Source organism: Hemicordylus capensis, chromosome 1 (assembly GCF_027244095.1).
Source record: "Hemicordylus capensis ecotype Gifberg chromosome 1, rHemCap1.1.pri, whole genome shotgun sequence".
NCBI lineage: Eukaryota > Metazoa > Chordata > Lepidosauria > Squamata > Cordylidae > Hemicordylus > Hemicordylus capensis.
In genome coordinates, this window is record NC_069657.1 from 222,710,964 (window position 1) to 222,722,789 (window position 11,826).

General features: G+C 45.8%; 1 long non-coding RNA gene across 1 annotated transcript; it reads left to right on the top strand.

Moving 5' to 3' along the window:
- The first annotated feature begins 720 nt into the window (after positions 1–720).
- On the top strand, positions 721–4,476 carry LOC128341213 (uncharacterized). Its single transcript, XR_008314266.1, has 3 exons — positions 721–815; positions 3,604–3,758; positions 4,216–4,476. It is a non-coding gene; the product is annotated as an uncharacterized LOC128341213 (long non-coding RNA).
- Positions 4,477–11,826: the final 7,350 nt, after the last annotated feature.

Consider the following 11,826-nt stretch of genomic DNA (forward strand, 5'->3'; position numbering starts at 1 on the left):
TTTGAAGTCCCTGGCAAAGGTGTTGCCAAAGTAGGGACAAAGAGAAACAGCAAGAGGCCAGCAGGGTCCAAAGGTCTGTGGCACTAGCATACCCACAGCTAGTAAAGAGGAGCACTGCGCTTCCCAGGCAAGTCCACCTAGGAATGGCCCAGCTTCAAAGTTCCTCTAGGGTTCCCTTGGGGAGTTAGGCAAAGTCCTATAGTGGGACCATACAGAAAGGGACCCAAAGACTCTCATTTCCAAGAGTGTACAGAGCAGTCCAGTGAAAGCCTCCCCACACTAGTCCTGTGCAAGGAATGTTCGCGGATAGTAATTTCAGCTAAATAATTTTGGATCCCTCAGACCAGTGTTCCAGCTTGGGGCTCAGTAGCCCACTGATTCAGCTTAGAGGAAAAGGGGAAGCATTGAGTACACAGTGAAGCTATCCTCATGAGCGATCAAAACTGGGTTAAGGGAGTCCAGCCCGGTTTTGCTCGCTCGTGAGAACTAGCAGGCTTGAGGGCGAACTCGGTGGTTCCATGGCGGCAAGCCTGCTTACACAGCCACCCCCTTAAACGGGTTAATGGAGTGAGTGCTCCATTAACCTCGTTAAACTGATCATGTGTCAGCCACAGCTGCTTGCAGCCATGGCGAGCACACTTCTGGGGGAGGGAGCTACAGGGGGCAGGGCACCACATGACAACACTTCCCTACACCTGACCCTCAGAGCTGCTGGGTGAGCTGCGGCCAGGTGCAGAAGCGCCGGAGAAAAGCTGTAGCTTGTCTGGACAGGGATCCGCCTACCCAGAGTCCAAAGGATGATCATCTGTGGGGAGGTAAGTGCTTTTGGTCTTCCTTCCCGCAAGAGGGTAGCCCTTCCCACTTGATCATGGGAAAAGCTTTAGTGGGTACTCAGCCGGGTAGGCTCTGGGACAGTAGCAGGCAGCTTGGGCCACCAGACTCCTATAACAGCAATGGCAAAGATGTCTCCCAGAAATCGTCACACAAGTGTCTGGGGAATAAAACCTTTTATAAGATTCTGTCCTCTGCAAAGTCCCAAAGGCAGCAAAACTTTAGGTTTCAAAGAGGTCAAAGGGACTGGACTTGAGGGAGGTGTTAGTGTGGCAGTGGCTATTCAGGGGAGGTGCAGAACAAAAGGATTCTATTATGCCAAATATGCATAGTATTTGAACTTGATAGTATTTCAGGGTGCTTTGACAGTTCAAAGGCTCTCAAGCTTCAAATTGCCTTTAATGCCAAAGATCCGTTTGCTGTCAGGAACTCTGGCTTCATTAAGAATGCACAGGATTCAGTGTTGGGGATATCACCTTTCATTAGGCAGGTTGTACACCAATTCAGCCTTTGCATGACACTGCTACTTGATCCAAGCAGTTTCCTCCTGGCAGCAGATGAGGCTATTCTCACAACCAGGCGAAACCAGGCTAAGGGAACCTAGCCCAGTTTTGCCCTCAAGCCGGTCAAGCCCTCAAGCCGGACCAGTTCAATGTTGAGCCGGTTCACACGCCTCTAACATCTATACAGTTCTAAAGAATTCATTCATTCATCGAGGACATACTAAATGAGCAAACACTGAGTTTTCTTATCAGAATAGAACTCCTTGAATGACTCTTAAGTCCCAGTGCATAATCTGAAGACACATGAAACGCAGCCTTGCTGCAGTTAAGCTAGGCCTGGGTCTGTTCAGTGCCTACACAAGAGATCTGGGAACTCTCTCTATGTTGCCTTCAGTTCCACAGAATAAAAGGCAAGGTATAGATTAAATTTTTAAAATAGCACAGTTGGCATAACACATTTTCTGAAACGATTAGCATTTACAAGCAGAGCAAAACAAAACAAAAAGAAACTTAAATCTCCTCTTTAGCTTTTAAATACAGCAGTATTAAGTGGCTTAATACTTTAACTTGTATTATAACCCTAGGAATAGGATCTGAATGAACTCAAGTAGTAAACTCTCTGACCTAGTTTTAGTCTCTTTAATTTCAGCATGGATCAAAGCTACAGTTGCCAGCTCCAGGCCCTGGGAAAGTTTGAGTTGAATACTAAGCAGAAATTCTCCACATAGGTCACTTCCTATCACTGTGCTGCAATGCCAGGAGAAGTGGCACCTGGTAGAATTTTCCATATGCTCCCTGCTACAATTCTTAAAGGTACAGAAGCCTTTCCCAGGGCCTAACCCTGTTAGTTCTGATCAAACTATGAGAACAAACCTGAAATGCTATGGTTTCTGTATTTCAAATACTAATAAGTATAAATCAAACTGTAAAGAGGCTTACTTAGCAGAACTGGTTAAGGACTACCTCAGACCAGACCGTATATGGATTACCCCAACAAAATGTTGCTGCTGTTTTTAGATTATTTTAATTGCTTTTAATTATATTCTACTTGGTTTTAATTGTTTGGTTTTAATCTGTGGTTTATTTTATTTTTCTCTGTAAACTGCCAGGAGACATTTGGTTTTGGCGGTATAGAAATAGGAACATAGGAAAATAGGCAGCTGCCATATACTGAGTCGGACCATTGGTCTATCTAGCTCAGTATTGTCTGCACAGACTGGCAGCAGCTTCTCCAAGTTTACAGGCAGAAGTAAGCCATATCTTGGAGTTGCCAGGGAGGGAACTTTGAACTCTCTGCCTGTAGGTGCTCTTCCCAGAGTGGCCCCATCCCCTAAGGGGAATTTCTTACAGTGCTCACATGTAGCCTCCCATTCAAATGCAACCAGGGTAGACCCTGCTTAGCAAAGGGGATAATTCATGCTTGCAACCACAAAACCAGCTCTCCTCATTTAATGAGATACGATTCCCATATCCTTTCTTGATAGATGCTTCTGTGCCTTTAACAGCCACAAGATGGTAAGAAAGCCAACAGATCCTTCTTTAGCTATTACTGCAGGTCCCTGAGAAGAAACATAGCACCTGCTAAATTTCTCACAAACCTTACACATGCTTGTTAGAGTAGGATTAACCATCATGCTAGCTATGTGATAGAGCAGGCCTGCTCAACATTGCCCCCACCTCAGCTTTTTTTGGACTAAAACTCCCATAATCCCCAATCACAGTGGCCAATAGCCAGGGATTATGGGAGTTGTAGGACAACATCTGCAGGAGGGCTGAAGTCAAACAGGCCTGCTATAGAGCAACAATCCTAGTGAGAATTTGACTTGCAGAATGTGCTAGTCTAAAAACTGATCAAATCAAGACATTTTGCCTGTACGTGCAATACTAAAAGAGATTTAAGACTAGAGAACAGTCAGCATAAAAAAGGAGAGAAAGCACACAATTCATATATGAACTGGCCCTCCCCAGCACAGCATCCCTCCTCCAGTGGCTGTTGCTGGTGTCTATCTTTTGTTTCTTTTTTAGATTGTGAGCCCTTTGGGGAAGGGGAGCCATTTTATTTATTTATATCTATACAAACTGCTTTGGGAATTAAAAACAGTATATAAATATTCACCATATCAGTATATGTGAGAGTGAATGTCCAACATTAGGTCAGTTGATATTCACCAGATTTCAGAAATTGACTTATCATTTAGCTCCCTTTGTCCCTGTCTCTTCCATCCTGTCTGCAGAAGGATACATATTTGTACTAATTGTGCTTTTCCAGGGAAGGCATTAGCATCTGGATGCCTGAAAGGCTGAACTGGGCCAAGCTGCCTTGTACCTGAGCAACAGCAGCGGCTACAGCAAGCTCTCTGCAACCTGAACTGGTTAGAAGAACCAAACTTTCAAATCAGCTGTCAGCTCTCCAGATGCATATAGGTTGGAAAGCATGCTTATATGTGACTTTAAGCATGTGTTTGCTTTTTTATGTGAAATAGCAGCCAGATTGGGGCAGCCCCTCTACTGGGTCAGGTCAGTTGGTGTATGGATGAGGTGCTGTGGCCAGAAAACTGGAGCAACTGGGCATCTATGCAAGGTGTGTGGGTGGGAGGCCAAGAATCCAGAGGCAGGAGTGGTGGTATAAAGAAAGGGTGAGGCCTCAGGGGTGTCCGGGATTGGCCAAGTCGGAGCCCAAGGCCATCAGAAAGCCTATAGTCAATCCCTGAGGCCCAACGACCAGTGCCCACAGTGGTGATGGCAGCAGCAGCAACCTGTAGAAATAGGGCCCTCTCTTGCCCTCTCCATCTACATTTATGGCTGGGGAAGGCGGTAAGAAATGGCTGCAGACCAACTGTCTCACCTGAGCAATTTACTCTGTTGTTGTCATTTCTTTCAGACAACTTCTTTCAGAGATCCCCGAGATGGCTGGGAAGGTACCTGGAAAATTCCCCTAGTTAAGGCTTATCTTGGTGGCACCAACAGCCTGGAGCTCTTCGTAGAAGGCATGCTGGCAGGGGCCCACCTTTTCCCCCAAAAGCAAAAATGCAATGTGTCCGCTGCACATTGTGTATGTGTATGTATGTAGCTAGATAGTGTGTGTGTATTCAAATGATCTTATTTCTAAGTTTACATTGATACATATGCAAATTTGTTTCCACTTTTCCCCCTCTTTTTTTTTGGTGATATGTGTGTGGCCACCTAGACAAGGGATTCTCAACGTTGGGTCCCCAGATTTTATTGGACTTCAACTCCCATAATCCCCAACCAAAGGTCACAGGCTGGAGATTATGGGAGTTGAAGTCCAAGAACATCTGGGGACCCAACGTTGAGAATCCCTGACCTAGACAAGCCTCTCTCAAATCCCTATGCGACCATTGGGGGGGGGGGTGCCCTGACCTCAAGTTTTTCATTATTTATTTATTTATTTATTTATTTATTAGATTTCTATACCACCCTTCCAAAAATGGCTCAGGGCGGTTTACACAGAGAAATAATAAATAAATAAGATGGCTGCCTGTCCCCAGAGGGCTCACAATCTAAAAAGAAAATGTAAGATAGACACCAGCAACAGTCACTGGAGGTCCTGTGCTGGGGGATGGATAGGGCCAGTTACTCTCCCCCTGCTAAATAAAGAGAATCACCATGGTAATGCCTCTTTGCCCAGTTAGCAGGGGAGTTGTGCTGGTGAGCACCCTGGCGCTGGCCCTGTGAGCTCTTCTTGCTTGGAGCTCACTGTAACAACTGCCATTGGTGAGGTCAGGGGTGTAACTATAATTGAATCGGTGGGGGGGGGAATATCCCTGGACCCGTGAGGGAGGGGACACCAACCAGCTGAACAACAGCTTGCTCTTTGCTCTCCCACTCCCATATCTCCAAAGAAGAAGGTGGGGAGATGAGGGGGCAGAGGCCCCATCTTCACTTTTTGTCCCAGGGCCTGTTCCAGCCTTGATAGATCTCTGGGTGAGGTACTTTCTTGTGGGCTGGAATGAGCCCAGAGGAGTGAATTGGCAGAGGAAGGAAAGGCAAGCTGAGTGGTGGAGAGAGCTGGATGCAGAACAAGTGCCTACCATGGAGAGCCCTTTCCAAGCCAGAGTCTTGGGAGTCTCTTTCAAGGAGACCTGAGTGATGCAAGCCAGCCATCTCATCACTATCCAGCAAGCCTCATCACTGTCAGAGATCTTCTGATACTTACTATGAAAGATAACCTTTGTCAAGTCACTCTCTCAATCTAACCAAGCAAACCTATCTTAGACGATAAATGGTAAGAGCTTCCCACTGTTTTAAATTAATAAGGATAATCAATCGTATGAAATGGCAGAGATAAAGATTGGGAAGGCAAGGTAGTCATGCCTGAGTGTTTCTATGAGGCAGGCATGATTCTCCCCCTCCCCTTTTAAATGCTGTCCTCCTGACATTCAAAAACATCAAGCACACTGATTCCCAGAAAGGGAGCATGTGGTCTAGTTTGGCAGCATTCACCACCAGGAGGTTCTCCTGCAGGCTATTCTAAATCCAATTTAGGCTGGCACAGACACCCGCTTGAAACGGTACTCTGTGCCTCATTAGGAGAGGCAGTCATGCCACCACAGCAGATTAGCATGAGGGTAAACATGACAAAGTGCCAGGATGTGAACACGGCTTGGAGTGTTAAAGGTTGGGATCCAAGCTCCAGAAGTATGGAGAGACTCTAGTCAGCCTTTCTGTCCTCAGTTGGCATCTCTGAAAGAAGGAAATATGCTGCACAAGAAAATGCCAGCTGGGCCTTCAAAGCCTCAGGAGTAGCTGCTTGTGAGCTAATGAAAGGCACTTTCCATTTGGTCTCTCTCTCCCCCCAACCCCAGCTTCTGTAAATAATAATTAAAAAAAAGATGGTGCCTATGAAAAGCCAATCTGAAAGAGGCTTGCCACTTGACCCCAACTAACCTGGCCTGTTCCTGTGCTTTTTAACAGTTTTTTTTACAAAATCAGCAAGTGAAGCTTTTCCGAGCATGGAGATAAAATATTACCACCTGCAACTTCCGAACATCAAGCTGCTTTTAAAAGCATAGCTACAAAGGTCAGTTGATAAACTGTCAACTTTAATCCGGCAACCTTAATCTGGTATTTAGATTATTAATTCCAACTCTGGTCTGGTTTTGAAGGACTGGAATTCCTACCGCATGGATGACTTGGGGCTGTAGCTCAGTGAAAGACCACAAGCTTTGCATGCAGAAATTCCCAGGTTCCATTCCAGGTATCTCCAGACAGGGCTAGGAAAGGTCTAATATGTATGAAGCCTTGGAGAGAACCACTGCCAACCAGTCAGGGGTGTAGCTATAACAGAGTGGATGGGTTCAAAGAACCCAGGCCCCCCAGCTCCTGAGGCCCCCTCCAGCTCCACCCATCCCTATTTTCTTCATTATCTCCCTCACCCCAAGGGGCCACTAGGGTGAACACAGGCCCCCTCTCCCCTAGCTACACCCCTGCAACCAGTGCAGACAACAACTTCTTAATGGACCAGTGATAGCTCATATGTAACTTTTTGTTTTAATCTCCAGGCAGCATAATAATTTAACCTCCACATAGACGGTCAGACTGTGTAATAAAGGTGGCATCCTACCAGTGAGGACCTCAGAGGCAGTGTTCCCTCTAACAGGGATTCCCAGATGTTGTTGTCTACATAATGCCCAAGCAGAAGCCACTGCAGCTGGGGATTCTGGATACTGTAGTCAACATCTGGGGATCCCTGTTAGAGGGAACACTGCTCAGAGGCATGGCCCATGTGTGCACAGAAGAGATGAGGTCACTGATTTGGAAGACGGTTATGGGGAATATTATGTGATTCCTGAGGGTTGCCAGTGCACAGTGGCATTGGACATTTTCATGGCTCACTACTTTTCCATACTTGGCCATGTGAACAAAATGTACACTGCACCTTGATTAAATATTTAAAAAACCTTTGGTTTAAAATAAGCATTATGGTGCTTAGAGCCTTCACTCACGCTCTAGAGAGTATGGAAGCAGCAAGGGCAGGCGGTCACCTTATATCCCATGCCATGTAAGCAGGAAATAATTTGTACGATCTCATGTATGATGCTGGCTTTACAAATTAGGATCAGTGCACTCACACTTTGCTATGGTTAGTGGGCTGGGGAGATTTTCCCCAAAACAACTACAACAATACAATCATATACTCTCCTATGGGCCTGAATTTTTTGGAATAAGTTTAAAAGGACAGAGGCAAAAGAGTAGGTAGGTTATCCTTGGCTGAACACAGGCCACTCAGTACGTGAAAAGCAGCTTCCTAAGGGTCCATTTTGTGTCTTGGTAATTTCCTCTACAGATAGTGTGAACCACATGTAGATAGAGGGTGATGCTCTTCACTCAATTATTCCATGCCAAATTTTCTGTGCATTGGACAGATAATGTGGATTTTAGAGTCTGCAGAATATTCAGGGCTAGGGTGTTCACGGAACCGACTGGCCTGGTTCAGTTCGAAGCCATACTAGACTCGAACCAGACTGGCCAAGTTCGGTCTGGCCCCCATCAACCCCCCCCTCCAGTCTGGTCTGGAGGGGGTTCACGGTTTTTAAATTATTTTTAAATGGGGAAAAAACAAACCTGTAGCCCCTTTGGGGGGCTTCCTATAGGCCGCGGGGTGTGTGTGTGTGTTTGCAAGCGTTCCCCCTCCCCCCACTGACCTCTGAAATAACTGCCACGGCCCAGGTAAATGCTTGCTTTTGGCCCGTTCGGGCCTCCGTAAGTGCACGCAGCGGCAATTTTGGCCGTTGCCACACATGCGTAAATGGCCTTTATGAAGCCTGGCATGGCCCATGTCTTGCAAAGGTCATTTGCACATGCATGGTGGCCATGTTGTTTTTTCCATACAGCTGTCTTCATGGGAAGAGGGCAGGACTGCCCAGACAGGAATGAATTACAAAAACCAGATTTTATCAAAAGAGGCACTGGCAAGCCAGAATACACTGCCAAGGCATTTCACGTAAGGTAGGTTACAACTAGGCCTGTGCAAAATCAAATGGATAAAATCAGACATGGTACAATTTTACCGAATTCAGAGGGGTTTGAACCGAACCCAAGCTTGACCAACCCAGTTCACATCAGACTTCTCCAACCTTTTTCACACACAAAAATCAGACCTTTCTAGAGCTCCAAACTGTGGCAAGATTCTGTTTGTTCTTTCTTCTTTTAAAGTGGTCACAGCTGGGGGGACCCCATATATGCCCTCTATCTGCCTGCGCATATCTCAGTTTAAAAATAAGTTTATCCCATTTCACTCACAAGCAGATGATTTCCAGGTTTCTCCTGCAATTCTCTGGTGTTACATCACTTCCCCTTAGATTCTCTGATGTTACATCACTTCCTCTGTGAATCTCTGGTGTGAGATAACTCCCCTCCCTCCAGTGAGTATCCAGTGAGTATCCATGGTTACTTTAGAAATACTGTATGTATAAAGGTTTATTCGACTCCAACACTGAGCCCAATCCAGACCCAGACATACAGAAGGGTCCAAAGGACCCCGAAATGACATTTGTGGGGTCAGATTAGATTGGGTTGGACTTGATCCCAACTTTTATGTTCATGCACTGGCCTAGTTGCAATGGTTACACTGAAAAGCAGTTGATAAGCATTGAGAAGCAGGATACAGTCAAGAGCGAACTACAGTAAGTCAGATGCAGGCAAGCTCAATGTATTGTTTTGACTGGGGGCTCTTTCTTGAAGACTGAAAAATTGTTCACTGTCCTGAAGAAGCAGAGATACGTAACTCAGAACATCTGCAAGCAGCAGAAACTCTTATTGAGGCTATTCACACACGCATACAAAACCAGGCTAAAGGAGCCCAGCCTGGTTTTGCATGCACATGTGAGCCACTGGCATCAGGCTCGATCCCTATTGTGGCGTCTACACGGCAGCAAACCCGCCTAAGTAGCCTCCCTTCAAAATGAGGTTAAGGGAGCACAGTACATTACTGGAGAATGTGTGTTGGCTAGGGGTGTGCATTTTGGAATTTTCTTGTTTCGATTTGTATCCGAATCGAAATATCCCCGTTTTGTTTTGTACCCACATTTTCTGAGTCCGAATCAGCCCTGTTTTGTTTTGTAGCCAAATTTTCCGAATCCAAATTGATTTGGATTTTTAAAAAGGGTCCCAGGGCAAAAAGAGTGGGGGGTGGTGGTAGTGCCCAATGGGGGCAAGGAAACTTCCAGAATTATTTCAAAGGAATTGGGCAAAGGGCTGATCTTTTGTGGTTTGTTGAAGTTTACGTGTCTTTAAGATTTCTCCCATAGGGAATAATGGAGGTTTCAGCAGCCCCATAGTTCCACTTGAGGGGGGCGAGGGGTTGTGTAGTGCACATAGGGTGCCAACCACCCCCATACCCACAAACCTGTGGGGTACTGGGTTTTGTTGTTTCTGAGGTGTTCATTGTAGATTCTCTGGTAGCATATGAGATTTTCAGTGAAAAACAAGAATCCACTCTCATATGCTACCAGAGAATCTACACTCAGAACACCACAGAAACAGCAGAACCCAGCACCCCATGGGTTAGCAACCCTCCCCCTGGCCAATGTGGGGTCAGTAAAGAGTGGGAAGAAGCAAAAAAGCCAATGGGGAACTAGGAGGGAATTGTCAGCAGGTCAGCCCATGATTTAGGTCACTAATCAGAAGGCTGGAAGGGTGGGAAATTCAAAGAGATGTTGGAGACTGACTCAGAGATCACCACAAAATGGAGGTCCGAAACAACAAAATGTTTTGTAGCCGAAACAGGGGCGTTTTGTTTTGTATACAAAACTTTTGGATGTGGAAAATGGGTGTTTTGTTTTGTCTACAAAACACCCGAAACAGGCTGTTTTGGGTACAAAACATTTTGTATCCGAAACGTTTCGCACATCCCTAGTGTTGGCGGCTCCTTTGGGCGGGCGATCCACCTGCCCAGGGAAGGAGAGGGGATCATCTACAGGGAGGGTGAGTATAACCCACTCTTCCCACAGACTGCCTTGGAGCTCTAAGAAAGCTGTGTGTTGCATGCTCAACAAATTAACTTCAGTAGGTGTCAGCACACAGAGCAGTGTCCTCCCAGCTGATGCTATCAGGTGTGTAGATTCAGCTGGGAATAGGTTGTCCTTAAGTTACCTGGGACCCGATGTAGTTCAGGACTTTAAACGTAATAACCAGCACCTTGAATTGTACCTGGAAATGGAAGGGTAGCCAAGATAGTGTCCACAAAATAGGTCTCAAACATGATGAGCACAGCAGGCAGCCTCAGATATCACTTTTACTGCCACATACAGTACTTCACCATCTGTACCAACGTAATTCAGGCATGGGGGACAGAGGCCTGATCAGCCTCCTCACGGAAGGGGCGCAGCTGGCACAGCAGCCAAAACTGTGCAAAGGAAGGCACTGCTGGCCAGTGCCTTCACCCAATTCTCTAGCAACAGTGCCAGGTTGGATCCCCAAGCTGCAAATATGCTCCTTCGGGGGAGTGCAACCCCATACAGCAAGTGCTGAAACCCCATACCCTGATATAAATATAAGAGTGTGTGTGTGCGCGTGTGTGTGTGTGTGTGCGTTAGAGGGCATCCTTTTAAATACTCCTAGTATCTGTGCTGATCAAAGTGATCCTATTTAAAACAGTAAATACAGTACATAACCAGTGTGCTTGAAAAGACGGTACAGGCACGCACGATGCATTTCATACATGAAGCTGGTGATGGCTCATACATTTACTGGGATTTTTATCCTGTGAACAAAGATTGTTACATCTCTTACCACAGAAAGAAAACAAGCCAAGACCTTCACACATTTTATGTTTGGCCAGACATGGATAGTACTTGAAGAACAGCCCTACATATCTATCTAGTTGCTGAATTCTGAATATTCTCCACTAGCTGGAACATTGCATCCTAATGCATTTTGATGAGCCAGATTAGTCATTTGTCACATATGTTGGTAATGCAAGGGAAAGTATTCATTCCAGAAATTAATCTGAGCAATCAGCCATAGGCAAATGGATGACAGTGACCAAAACAAGATTTATACTGAAGGCATTTTTTGGTCTGTCCAATTCACAGATTTCTTTTGGAATAGCAAATGCATAGCTTAAGGGGTGAAATTGATGCTCTCTCAAAGACTACGGAACTCCTTCATCCCTGTCACTTTGAGACTGGGATAAGAGGGAAAGTGCTTTTCTGTGTCAGTATCCTTAACTTGGTGAAATAGTTGTGTGGAAGCAAGGTAAGAGGAAAACCTGGGTAGAAGTGATTGTGTGGAAGCAAGGTAGGAGGAAAAGCTATCCATGTTTTCCTCGTACCTTGCTTCCACACAACCGACAACTGGATGTACACACAGCTCCCAAACCTGAGTAGAACACAGTTTTTGATTGTGTGAATGACCTCATCCTGTCTTTAAAGACATGAACCTCTCAAGGCTGCTTACCAGAATCCTGGGAGAAGCAGAACACATGTCCTTTGAGGCAATTGAAAGGCTACTCATTTTGCTGGTAGTTAAC